The sequence below is a fragment of the Plecotus auritus genome (assembly GCF_963455305.1).
Source record: "Plecotus auritus genome assembly, chromosome: 3".
Classification (NCBI taxonomy): Eukaryota; Metazoa; Chordata; class Mammalia; order Chiroptera; family Vespertilionidae; genus Plecotus; species Plecotus auritus.
In genome coordinates, this window is record NC_137772.1 from 32,974,636 (window position 1) to 32,987,548 (window position 12,913).

A 12,913-nucleotide genomic window follows, 5' to 3' on the forward strand; every position below is an offset into this window, starting at 1 on the left:
GCCGCCGGAAGCTTGTCCCAGCTCGCTGTTGCCGGGGTTTCGGCAGTTTTGCTGGAAGGTAGATTGCGGTGTCGAGATGCGTCTCAATGGTTAGGGCTTGAGTTGTTTTTATCGTTTCTTTTTTGGGCCAGGGGCATTATAGAAAGTAATGGAGGCAGAAAGCCGCCCATTTTACCGCTTCAGCTACATACTTACAGGTGTGTAGAAAGTTAGCTCCAATGGAAAAGCTTCTTTTTCTCTGTTGTATGCTCAGCATCCTGAACATGACACATAGTAGGTTAGGTGTTCACTCGTCTTTCTTGAGGTGTAATTTACATAACAATAAATTTCACTAATTTTAACCGTACAAGTCTATGAGTTTTAGCAAATGTGTATGATCATGTAATCACCACCACAATCTTGATTTAAAACTTTTCTATCCATACACCCAAATCATGTTTTTGTTTTGATACTATTACGTTATTTTTAAATTTTTAATTGTTGATTGCTTATACTTGGAAACGCAATTGATTTTTATATATTGACCTTGCTAAATTCCTTTATTAGTTCTAGCAGATATTTTTGAAGATATTAGTTTATATCCTTTGACCTTGCTAAATTCATTTATTAGTTCTAGCAGATATTTTTGAAATTACTTAGGATCTTCTATATAAGCAATGTCAGCTTGCCCCATTATTTTGTGGCAATAACTTCAACTGCAATCACTTGGTAAGGTGGTATCCACCAGGTTGTTCATTACCAGTATGAACTCCTGAATTTTTGTTTTATTTGGTACAAATTCATGAATTTTTATTTATTCAGAATTATTTATTATTCACTAGGTTACTTATTGCTAGTATGAATTCATTTTAATTTTGTTGTATGCATTTGTCTTAATTTACATATTACATTACCCTTTTTTATATTTTAAATGAAACGTGTTGAAATATTTACATTTCTTTTTTAATATACTTTTTATTATTGACTAGGGGCCCAGTGCACGAAGATTTGTGCACAGGGGGCGGGGGGGTGGGGTCCCTCAGCCCGACCTGCACCCTCTCCAATCTGGGAGCCCTCAGGGGAGCCCTCTCCAATCCGGGAGGTTTTTTTTTTGTTTGTTTGTTTTTTAATATTTTATTGATTTTTTACAGAGAGGAAGGGAGAGAGATAGAAACATCGATGAGAGAGAAACATCGATCAGCTGCCTCCTGCACACTTCCCACTAGGTATGTGCCCGCAACCAAGGTACATGCCCTTGACGGGAATTGAACCTGGGACCCTTGAGTCCGCAGGCCGACGCTCTATCCACTGAGACAAACCGGTTAGGGCCAATCCGGGAGTTTCTGTCTGTCTTTGCAATCATATGAGCGAATTGTCTGAAACACCAACCCAGTTTGGTTTGGTGCTCACAGAATAATAGAGGCTTTTTTTTTTCTTTGCTTCATTGGTGGAGATTTCCTGGAAGTTTTAGGCTATCTTCCCTTTAATTTTTCCTAGACACTCTGATTTTACTTATGTCTCTCACCTTTGCTTTCTCTCCAACCCCCACCGCAACAGTAACTTGCTCCAGGCTCACTTTGCTCTAGTGCAGTGGTTCTCAACCTTTCTAATGCTGCAACACTTTAATACAGTTCCTCATGTTGTGGTGACCCCCAACCATAAAATTATTTTCGTTGCTACTTCACAACTGTAATTTTGCTACTGTTAATGAATCGTAATGTAAATATCTGTGTTTTTTATCAATATTTACATTACGATATCTGTGTTTTTTATCGATATTTACATTACGATATCTGTGTTTTTTATCGATATTTACATTATGATATCTGTTTTTTATCGATATTTACATTACGATATCTGTGTTTTTTATCGATATTTACATTACGATATCTGTGTTTTTTATTGATATTTACATTACGATTCATTAACAGTAGCAAAATTACAGTTGTGAAGTAGCAACGAAAATAATTTTATGGTTGGGGGTCACCACAACATGAGGAACTGTATTAAAGGGTCGCGGCATTAGAAAGGTTGAGAACCACTGCTCTATTGTCTAGGACAGTGGTGGGCAAACTGCGGCTCGCGAGCCACATGTGGCTCTTTGGCCCCTTGAGTGTGGCTCTTCCACAAAATACCACGTCCTGGGCGAGTCTATTTTGAAAAAGTGGCGTTAGAAGAAGTTTAAGTTTAAAAAATTTGGCTCTCAAAAGAAATTTCAATCGTTGTACTGTTGATATTTGGCTCTGTTGACTAATGAGTTTGCCGACCACTGGTCTAGGAGATCTGGCTGCCACCAGAACTACGATTCCCAGCATTCCTGGTACTCCCCGCCCTCTGGGCTTCCACTTCTGTTCCTGGGGCTGCCACCAGAACTACTACTACCAGAATTCCTGGTGCTCCCCGCCCTCTGGGTTTTCCCTTCCTGCTCTGTCTCCATCCCATGGCCTCCTGCTCTGCCAAGACCTCCAAACCGCCAGCTCTCCCTCTCTGCTCTCTGTCTGACAGCTTGGGGAGCCAAGTTCCCCAAGCCACTCCACTCTCCACTGGCTCTCCTGCTCTGCTCTCCACCCAGTGCCTGTGTATGCAAATTAACCCGCCATCTTTGTCAGGTTAATTTGCATACTCACTCCTGATTGGCTGATGAGTGCAGTGGAGGTACGGTCAATTTACGTTTCTCTTTTATTATATAGGATAGTATTACAATATTTCCCCTTTCTCCCTTTCCCCACCATCCTCCCAGCCCCTACTCACGCCCTGAAATATTTACATTTTAATGGGTCATCTGGGGCCCCCAGCTTTAGAGCCACCTCTGATCCTTGTGATATTGTGAGTCTACCTTTCTGCAGAATGCTCAACATGATTTTCTTCTTGTTGTTCCCCTCCTCTCAGATTTTGGGGAGGAGGGGAGATATGTATAAATTAAGAAAAATTGTACAAGTCAATTAAACTCTGGATCTTTCTTACTCAGCTACGAAACTGTTAAGCCTGAGAGTTGGCACGGCCCAATGGTAGCATTGTGGTGGAAAGATGCAAGAGAAAATATGTGCAGCTCATTGGACACTGATCTGCTTCACGGTATTAGTATGATTTGTCTTCCAATGCCAAAATGATGAAGGAAAAGATTACCAGTTCAAAGTGTATGCCCTCATTTCATTTCTTTTACATCACCTCTGAAATAAGACACATTGATCCATCTCTCTGGCCAGGTTGTGAGGTGAATGTGGACGGAAAAGGGGCCACATACTAAACCTAACAAGCTCAGGGGAGGCCTGTATGGTGGGCCTTACAAACTTAGACCTAAAGTAGCCACATAGGATGTCTAAAATTAAAACTTCCTAACTAAAAGCAGTCATGACAGGTAATCATGTCCTAGGCTGGTATCTTCCACATACCTTTGGAATGTCAGAGTAATCCCCTTTTTCCCAGACCTCTCGGGGCACAATCTCCCACCAGAACACGAGACCACAGAACCCCTATTATTATCTTGTTGCCCAAATGCCATCTCTATGTACTGTAAATGTTAATTGTTAACTATCCTACGCCCACCAATGTAAAAGAAGTATATCTCTCTCCATTTTACTCTTTATCCAATCTCAGATTTCTCTGCTTTGCTTTCTCCCATCTCCCTATAACCCCCTTCCTTTCTGTCCCCTGCTTTGATTGTAATGTATAAAATAAGCTACAAAACTGCCATTCACCAAAGCATTTTCTCAACCCGTTGAGATTTTGCTTCCCGGCAATTGTTAGTTTGGCTCAAATAAATTAATAAAACTGTCTACAGATTTGGAGCTTTCTTATGTCAACACTAGAGGCCCAGTGCATGAAATTCATGCACGGAGGGGTGGGCTCCCCTCAGCCCAGCCTGCACCCTCTCCAATCTGGGCCCCCTCAGGGGATGTCCTAAACCGGCAGTTGGACATTCCTCTCACAATCCGGGACCACTGGCTCCTAACTGCTCACCTGCCTGCCTGCCTGCCTGATCACCCCTAACTGCCCACCCTGATGGCCTGGTTGCCCCTCACTGCCCCCCCCCCCACCAGCCTGGTCACCCATAACTGCCCCCCCTGCCGGTCTGGTCGCCCCACGCAGCCCGCTGCTTGGTCGTTTGGTCGGCCCTCACCCCCCTTTTGGCCTGGTCGCCCCACGCAGCCTGTTCGGTCATCCATTCGGTTGTTCTGCTTGCGACAGTCGCTTAGGCTTTTATATATATAGATGACCGTCACCACCTTTCCACACTGTCCTCCCTGGTGCTGTTTGCCTACAAGTTGCTGTCCTCATCAAACTAGGCTAAGAAAAATAGATCCAAGAAAAATCTATTGGAACCCAGATCTTTTACTGTCTGGAAGGTGAAATGCATGCTGGATAATATTACAGAAGAAAGACTTATAAAAATGTTTGTTAGTATTTACCCACAAAAATCTGAAAAATAGTTAAAGCTGGAATAAGCTATAATTTTTCAATTAAGCTTGAAGTAACATAACACTGGCAACTAATCTGCATTCCTACTCATTTAATTACCTCAGTGGGAGCAGCTGCTTATCATGCCCATTGGTAACTGGGTTCTTCATTTTGAGAACTGTTCCTTGTAACATATCACCTATTATTTTTAGCTTTGCATTGAAGAGGAATATGATTAAAGGAAACAGCCAGAGGGAATATAAAATTTATTTCCAGGATAAGCAAATTTTTATTTTCAGCCTTCAGGAAAAACCAGTTCTAGGCTCAGGTAGATATAGTTTCTCTGGGAGCTTATTTGAAACATAGCAGTACAAAGGTACCTATTATGCATAAAATGCATTTATTCTTGAAGTGATTCAGCATCTTTCTTAAAAATACACATAAAATAATCAATTAAAATGCTGATGCTGTTATTGATCTGCCTGGCTGTGAGTAGCACACTTATCTTTTTGATCAGCTGTTGCAGCCTCAGCAGCAGGGGTGCAGTGGTGGCTCCAGGAAAGGCCACTGATGGATGTTGAACTTCACCCTGTAATTTCACCACAACCTCTTTTCATATGTTAGTTTGATGGGCCAGGGAACAAAATCTTTATCAAGAGCTCTAATGATTAAAGCACTTCTCATATTTATCACATTTGCAGATGGTGCTGTGTATTCGTATTCACTTTCTCCTACATAAAACTCAGTAGCATAGTTCTCCATCCTTCCTCCCTGTAGTTGCCAAAGAGAAGCCACACACAACTGAATCTAATATCATGGAATTCACATTTTGATCCCTATTTAGGAAGTTAGGCTGAGAGAAATAAGACATCTAACTCTGTGTGTGTGTGTGTGTGTGCACGTGTGTGTGTGTGCATGTGTGTGTGCATGTGTGATTACATGTGTGTTCACATGCACTTCTATATCATATATCAACCACCAATAAATGAAGCAATAGGCTCTTCTTGTTAGCTCTAATCTCAAAGACTTTAGAAGGCCCACATTTTCAATAAAAACACACCTCTTATATAATCACTAGTGGCCTGGTGCACAAAATTCGTGCACATTAAAAGGGGATTAATTAGAGGAAATAATTTAATATTGCTATTTGCCCTTTCTCTATAATAGAAGTATCAGAGATGAAAGAAAATTAGTAAAATGTATATGAAAATCTTCCTCCTGTCAGAGTCTGGGGCACACCACGGGACCCAGAGTCAAGTCCCCACCCACCCACATGCACCTCAAAATCGCGTGAGACCCAGACCCGGCTGGCCCCCCCCCACATCGGGATAGATCCAGACCTGGCTAGTCCCACCCTTGTCAAGCTCCACCGGGTAGGGGGCATAGCCTCAGGTCCCCTGGCCTGGCACCAGGACGGGGGCATGGCCTGAGGTCCCCCAGCTCATACTGGGGTGGGGGGACGTGTCTTGAGGTCCCCCGTCAAGCCCCACCAGGTGGGGGGCGCAGCCTCAGGTCTCCCGGCCCAGCACTGGGAGGGGGGAACAGCCTCAGGTCCCCTGTCAAGCCCCATCAGCAAGGGGGTGCAGCCTCAGGTCCCCCCTGGGCGGGGGGCACGGCCTGAGTTCCCCCGACCTAGCACTGAGGGTGCACCTTGAGGTCCCCTGTAAAGCCCCGCCAGGCAGGGGTTGCAGCCTCAGGTTACCTGGCTCGGTGCTGGGGCAGGGGTTGCGGCCTGAGGTCCCACGGCCTGGTGTCGGGTGGGGGGCGTGGCCTGAAGTCCCCTGTCAAGCTCCACCTGGTGGGGGGCGTGGCCTGAGGTCCCCCGGCCTGGCGCTGGGGCAGGGGGAGCAGCCTGAGGTCCCCTAGCCCAGCACCAGGACAGGAAGCGCACCTTGAGGTCCCCTGTCAAGCCCTGCCGGCCTGAGGTCCCCTGTCAAGCCCCACAGGGGCGGGGGAGGGTATAGCCTCAGGTCCCTGCTGATTGCTTGTTAAGGCTCCTTATGGGAACTTGGCCTCAGCTGTGGGTGCAGCCATCTTTGTGATGGAGTGATGGTTAATTAGCATATTCCCTCTTTATTATATAGGATAACATGAAGAAATAAACACTAGGTTGAATTTCAATTCCCCAGCAATAGCTTTGAGAATTTGGAAGAGGCACCTAAACAGTTTTAGTTGTAGACTTTGCATCACCAAAAAATGAGATATTTGAATTAGATAAACTTTCCTGTTTCTATCAGCTCCAGAAATGTGGTTTTGATCCAGTAAGTACATCTGCTTATATTTTATCTTTTATTTAATTTGTGACTCATTTTAATGTCCTCTCAGAAGGACAATAATGTGTTTGGGGGTAATAAAAAATCTAGGATTTATGTAGAGCAGGTTCCAAATAATATTAAGACAAATACCTCTCATATATTTTTTAAATGAAAAGTTTACTCCAAAATAAAATTGGAGAATGCCCCCCTAGAAAGATGGCCAGGTGAAGTCACCTGATTAGAAGCCTTGGTGACTTCATTCCATGAAATATCCTCTTCTAACTACAACACACAGGCTCCATCAACCTCAGTTCAGCCTCTTGGCTAGATTAGTCCCTATTTCTCAGTTATTCTTGGTGGATTGTATAAGAGAGAAAAAAATCTTTCCTCTGCCCTCTTTGGGTAGGGGTCCGTAAATGAGACTGACAAAAGACAGATTAACAGAGAAAAGGTATACAAATCATATTTGTTAATATTTTATTTTTCCCCCATAAATGGAGGCCTTCATAGAAAAATAAGTGAAAATCCAAAGAAACAATCCATTTAGGGTGTTGGGGGCTCATATAGCATTTCAACAAAAGGCAATAAATTGTGGAGATGTGAGAAGACAAAGGTAGTGAGGTTTTGGATTCTAGCAGTGGTACATGGTGAGAAGGTAAATATATGGGGAAACTAATGCAAGCGAAGGGTTATTCACTAAGGTTTTATTTGTGCAGATGTGTCTTGGCACCATCTCCATCTCCGGTGATAAAGACTGTCCTTCCCTTCCTGGTATGAGAGGGGGACACTTGCAGAAGGGAAACATATTTCCTGCTTTTAGACAGGGGAAGGGCAGAGAGCTGTTTCTGTGTCTCCTGTTTCTTAACTGCCTACAGCACAAAATAGTCTTTATGCCAAATGACACTTTTGGGATGGCATATTCTGATCCCCTTCAATAGTGCATTCTACTAGAAGTGTCTGTGATGATGGAAAAGTTCTCTGTCTGTGCTGTGTAATATGGTGGCCCCTAGCCACAGGTGTCTGTTGAGTACATGAAATATGGCTAGTGCCACTGAGGGGCTCCATTTAAAATTTTATTTAACTTAAATTTAAATAGGCACATGTGACTAGTGTCTACCGTACCAGACAGTAGTGCTCTAGAATATCAGGAATCTAAACAAATGGCAAATATTAGGTTAGCTTTGAGCAAGAGAAATTTTACAATGTGCTGTATCATGTACTGCACCCAATATTCCAGGCCACCTTTCAGTCTAGGACAGGGGTGGGCAAACTTTTTGACTTGAGGGCCACAATGGGTTCTTTTTTTTTTTTTTTTTTTCTTGTGCCAAATATTTTTATTTATTTATTTTTTAAAATAAATCTTTATTCAGATTATTACAATTGTTTCTCCTTTCTTCCCCCATAGCTCCCCTCCACCCGGTTCCCACCCCACCTTCTGCCCTTATCTCCCCCGCACTGTCCTCATCCATAGGTGTATGATTTTTGTCCAGTCTCTTCCTGAACCCTCCCATACCCCTCTCCCCCTGATAATTATCAGTCCACTCCCTTTCTGTGCCCCTGATTCTATTATATTCACCAGATTATTCTGTTCCTCAGGTTTTTAATTAACTTGATTTTTAGATTCACTTGTTGATAGACATGTATTAGTTGTTCATAATTTTTATCTTTACTTTTTTCTTCGTCTTCCTCTTCTAAAGAATACCTTTCAGCATTTCATATAATACTGGTTTGGTGGTAATGAACTCCTTTAGCTTTTTCTTATCTGTGAAGCTCTTTATCTGCCCTTCAATTCTGAATGATAGCTTTGCTGGGTAGAGTAATCTTGGTTGTAGGTTCTTACTATTCATCACTTTGAATATTTCTTGCCACTCCCGTCTGGCCTGCATAGTTTCTGTTGAGAAATCAGCTGACAATCGTATGGGTGCTCCCTTGTTGGTAATTAACTGTTTTTCTCTTGCTGCTTTTAATATTCTCTCTTTGCCTTTTGCTCTTGGCATTTTAATTATGATGTGTCTTGGTGTAGTCCTCTTTGGATTCCTTTTGTTTGGGGTTCTGTGCGCTCCCTGGACTTGTAAGTCTATTTCTTTCACCAGGTGGGGCAAGTTTTCAGTCATTATTTCTTCAAATAGTTTTTCAGTATCTTGCTCTCTCTCTTCTTCTGGCACCCCCATAATTCTGATGTTGGTACGCTTGAAGTTGTCCCAGAGGCTTCTTACACTATCTTCAACTTTTTGGATTTTTTTTTTCTTTTTGCTTTTTCAGTTGAGTTTTTTTTGCTTCTTTGTATTTCAGTTCTTTGACTTGATTCTTGTGTTCCTCTAGTCTGTTTTTGGGTCTCTGTATAATATTTTTTATTTCAGTCAGTGTATGTTTAATTTCTAGTTGGTCTTTTTTCATATCTTCGAGGGTCTCGTTATATTTATCGGCCTTTTCTAGATATTCTTGAAAAGCCTTATAACCGTGGTTTTGAATTCTATATCCAGTCGTTTGTTTTCCTCCATTTCTTTCGTTTGGGATCTGTTTCTTTGTCTCCCCATTTTTCACTGCTTCCCTGAGTTGGTAGGGTAGATTTGTGTGCTAGGTTTCCTATATGGCCCAGTGGGTCGGCCTCCCCAGTTAACCTGAGGTGGACACTCTTGGTGCACCCCTTTGTGGACTGTGTGTACAGCCTTGTTGTAGTTAAGTCTTGATTGTTTTTGGTATCACTGGGAGGAATTGACCTCCAGGCCAGTTGGCTGTGAGGATCAGCTGTGTCTACACTGGGAGATTTTCGATGCTGGAGACAGCCTTATAGGATTAGACTTGCCAAATTGCAGTAGCCTCTGTGCTCAGCTTGGATGGGGTGGAGTCTCAGGGCGGAGCAGACAGTCTTGGCTTCCAGTCAGCCTTGCCCTTGCACGCATGTGCCTCCAGACCTCTGCCTTCCCCAGCTCCCGAGTCTCCGCTCGAGAGTTTAGATTCCCCCCTGTAAGAGCGTGGGTCCCCAGGGGCTCGCCTGGAACTGGGGTTCAGTGCAGACAGAACTGGGGCTCAGTGCAGTCAGGAGCTTCTGACTCCCTTCCACTAGGGAAAGCCTGTGGCAACCTCCGCAGCCTTTGTGCGCACTGGCATGCGCGCCTTCCCCGGCTCCCGAGTCTCTGCCCGAGAGTCCAGATTCCCCCCACAAGAGTGTGGGTCCCCAGGGGCTCGCCTGGAACTGGGGTTTAGTGCAGTCAGAACTGGGGTTCAGTGCAGTCAGGAGCTTCCGACTCCCTTCTGCTAGGGAAAGCCTGTGGCAACCTCTGCAGCCTTGTGCACACTGGCACGCGTGCCTCCAGACCCCTGCCCGCCGGGGCTCCCCCGGGTCTCCCCCGGGTCTCCAAGTCTCCGGGTGCCTTTCTCTCTACCTGACAGTCTAGACTCCCCCTGTATGAGCCTGAGTCCACGGGGTTTCGCCCGGGACTGGGGTTCAGTGCAGTCAGAACTGGGGTTCAGTGCGGTCGGGGGCTTCCTTCCCCCTCCCCGCCAGAGAAAGTCAGCCAGGCTCTCAGCTGCCCTTCTTCTCTGCGCGCACAAAGACCCTTTGCCATACCTCCAATTCTCTGTGAGCTTTTCTCTTTCCTTCTAGTTGTAGAATTTTTACTCAGCCAGCTTTCCTGTGGTTCTGGATGGTGTCCGTTCTGTGTTTTAGTTGTAGTTTTGAAATTGTTGTGCAAGGCAGCAGTTTAGGTGCTTACCTATGCCGCCATCTTGGTTTCTCCCACAATGGGTTCTTAAACTGGACCTGAGGGCCGGAACAAAAGCATGGATGGAGTGTTTGTGTGAACTAATATAAATTCAAAGTAAACATCATTACATAAAAGGGTACGGTCTTTTTTTTTTATTTCAATAGTTTTATTCATTTCAAACATTTTAACAAGAAGAATGTAAACACTAATTATTATAATTTGAAACTTCAAAAAATGGAGGAATCATAGCACAATAACATACCTTATATTGAAGATGGCAAAGGCAAAATAAAATTGCCTAACAAAGGAAAGGTACAAAAGCCTTTCAAATTAAACTTAAATATAATAAAATAATTTAAAACTAAAACAAATAGAAAAGAACAAAATGTGTAAACAGTAAATTAAACATTTTCTTTAGTGCAACTTCCAAATTATGCCCGGGACATAGATGTAGATGGCAATGTAGACTGGGTTGAAAGGTTTTTGGTCTTTAAAACATCAACTTCAGTGGGAACAGTGTTGTTGGTCTCCTTTTTAGCTAATGCTCTGATACTGTGCTCTCCAGGGGCGTGTCTCCCTACATCACCACCATAACGTGTCTACGAATTCCCAGGGTGATGTCAGGGGACACGTCCTTGGGCATTACAAGGAGCCTCTGGAAGATTGAGAGGTTGTTCCTTCTACTGAATGGGCGGATATAAATCCGCCCACTCAGAAGAAGGAGCTGCGGCCCTGTTTCCCGACGTTGCCATGTTAACACTGCTGCTGGTGAAGGAGCGGAGGGGAGAGCAAGAGAACCCTCCACTCTTTCGGCTCCGTGGCCGGATAGAACAGGGATGTTGCCTTTTAGTTTAATATTTACCTGGAGTGCCCTCTGCTGTCTCTAAGATGACTATGTTTTGAAATGTCCTCAATGTGAGCAACTTTGGATGACAGTTGGTTCTATAAACCCTGTAAATTAGCCCAGGACTAACCATTGTTATCAGATAGGTCTGTAGTTAGGTCTAATCCTTAAAATTTTATTTAAGCAAAACTTCTGCTGAAGCTAAGTTTGAAATTAACCTAGAAGACATTTATGGAATTATAGCTTGGTAATAAGAGGAACAGAAACCTCTCTGGATTCTTGATTCACCGGTGTTTTTGCTAAATCTCTTCTTCTTTGCAGAGGTACTATCTTTAGGCATTGCTGAGAGCTGATGTCTAACATTCACGTTTATATTCTGTGTTACAGTGAAAATAGCCAGGTGAGCCAGGACTAGATTTGTGGCAGGTCTGTGGCAAAATGAGAGCAATGAACTTAAGTCCACTCCAGGAAATGAGGAAACGTAACAAAGAATCTTGAGAGGATTAGAACCTCTGTTTGGTTTGTGAACATAATAATTTTATGGGTCTGAAACTTAAGTTTCTAACCTGGGCCATTATGATATGGTTATGGGTGCAGATTTAATTAGATGTTTTGTTGGCAGAATAACTGTTGGAGGCTGCTTTATTCACTTCAACAAATATGTATTAATTCTTTTTTAAAATATATTTTTATTGATTTCAGAGAGGAAGGAAGAGGGAGAGAGAGAGATAAAAAATCAATGATGAGAGAGAATCATTGATCGGCTGCCTCCTGCATAACCCACTGGGGATCGAGCCCACAATCTGGGCACGTGCCCTGACCGGGAATTGAACTGCGACCTTCTGGTTCCTAGGTCGACGCTCAACCACTGAGCCATGCCGGTCAGGCTATATTAATTCTTTATATGCATGAGGCACTGACAAAGTTTCTGGCCTTGACTGTGGTACAGGGGTCCTCAAACTTTTTAAACTGGGGGCCAGTTCACTGTCCCTCAGACCGTTGGAGGGCCGGACTATAGTTTGAAAAAAATCTATGAACAAATTCCTATGTGCACTGCAGGCCCGGGACGAGTCGGCTGCTAAGCAGGACAGGCAGCAGCACCCGGCGGGCCAGATAAATGTCCTCAGCGGGCCGCATGTGGCCCGCGGGCCGTAGTTTGAGGACCCCTGCTGTGGTAGATCTTATGGGCCCACAAAACACGCAGGGTGCCCAGGGCTGTGGGTAGGAGGCTGTGAGAGGGCTGGAAAAGGAGGGAGAACAGACGGTTGGCAAACTGCCCCAGAGCAACCTCTTCCTCCTTTCTGGTTGGCACATACGTGATTACACATTTGACTCAGGAGGACTGGCTCTCTCCCCAGGTCCGGAGGTGAATGTAGGCTGATGCAGCCTAAGCGCTGTGCTCCCATTTCTCTTGGTGGTTTATGCATGAGTGATGCAATTCTCATCACTAAATTGTGAGGGAGGCTTCCAGGAATGGGTTCTCAGCTCTTAGAGAGACATAAGTAGATAGTCCAGTCTGTACATGATACCTAGGCCTGGGGAAACCGTCCTGGGACCCTGAAGGCATGCATCCGAGTTTTTGATGAGGCAGAGTTAGCCAGTGCTGGACTGCCTTGTGAGATGATCTGTCTGGTTTGGCCAGGACTTTTCCCAGTTATAGCACTAAAATGCTCTACTATATACATGGGGCATTGTGCTGAGGATTTTACATATATTCTTTTCTTTCCTCC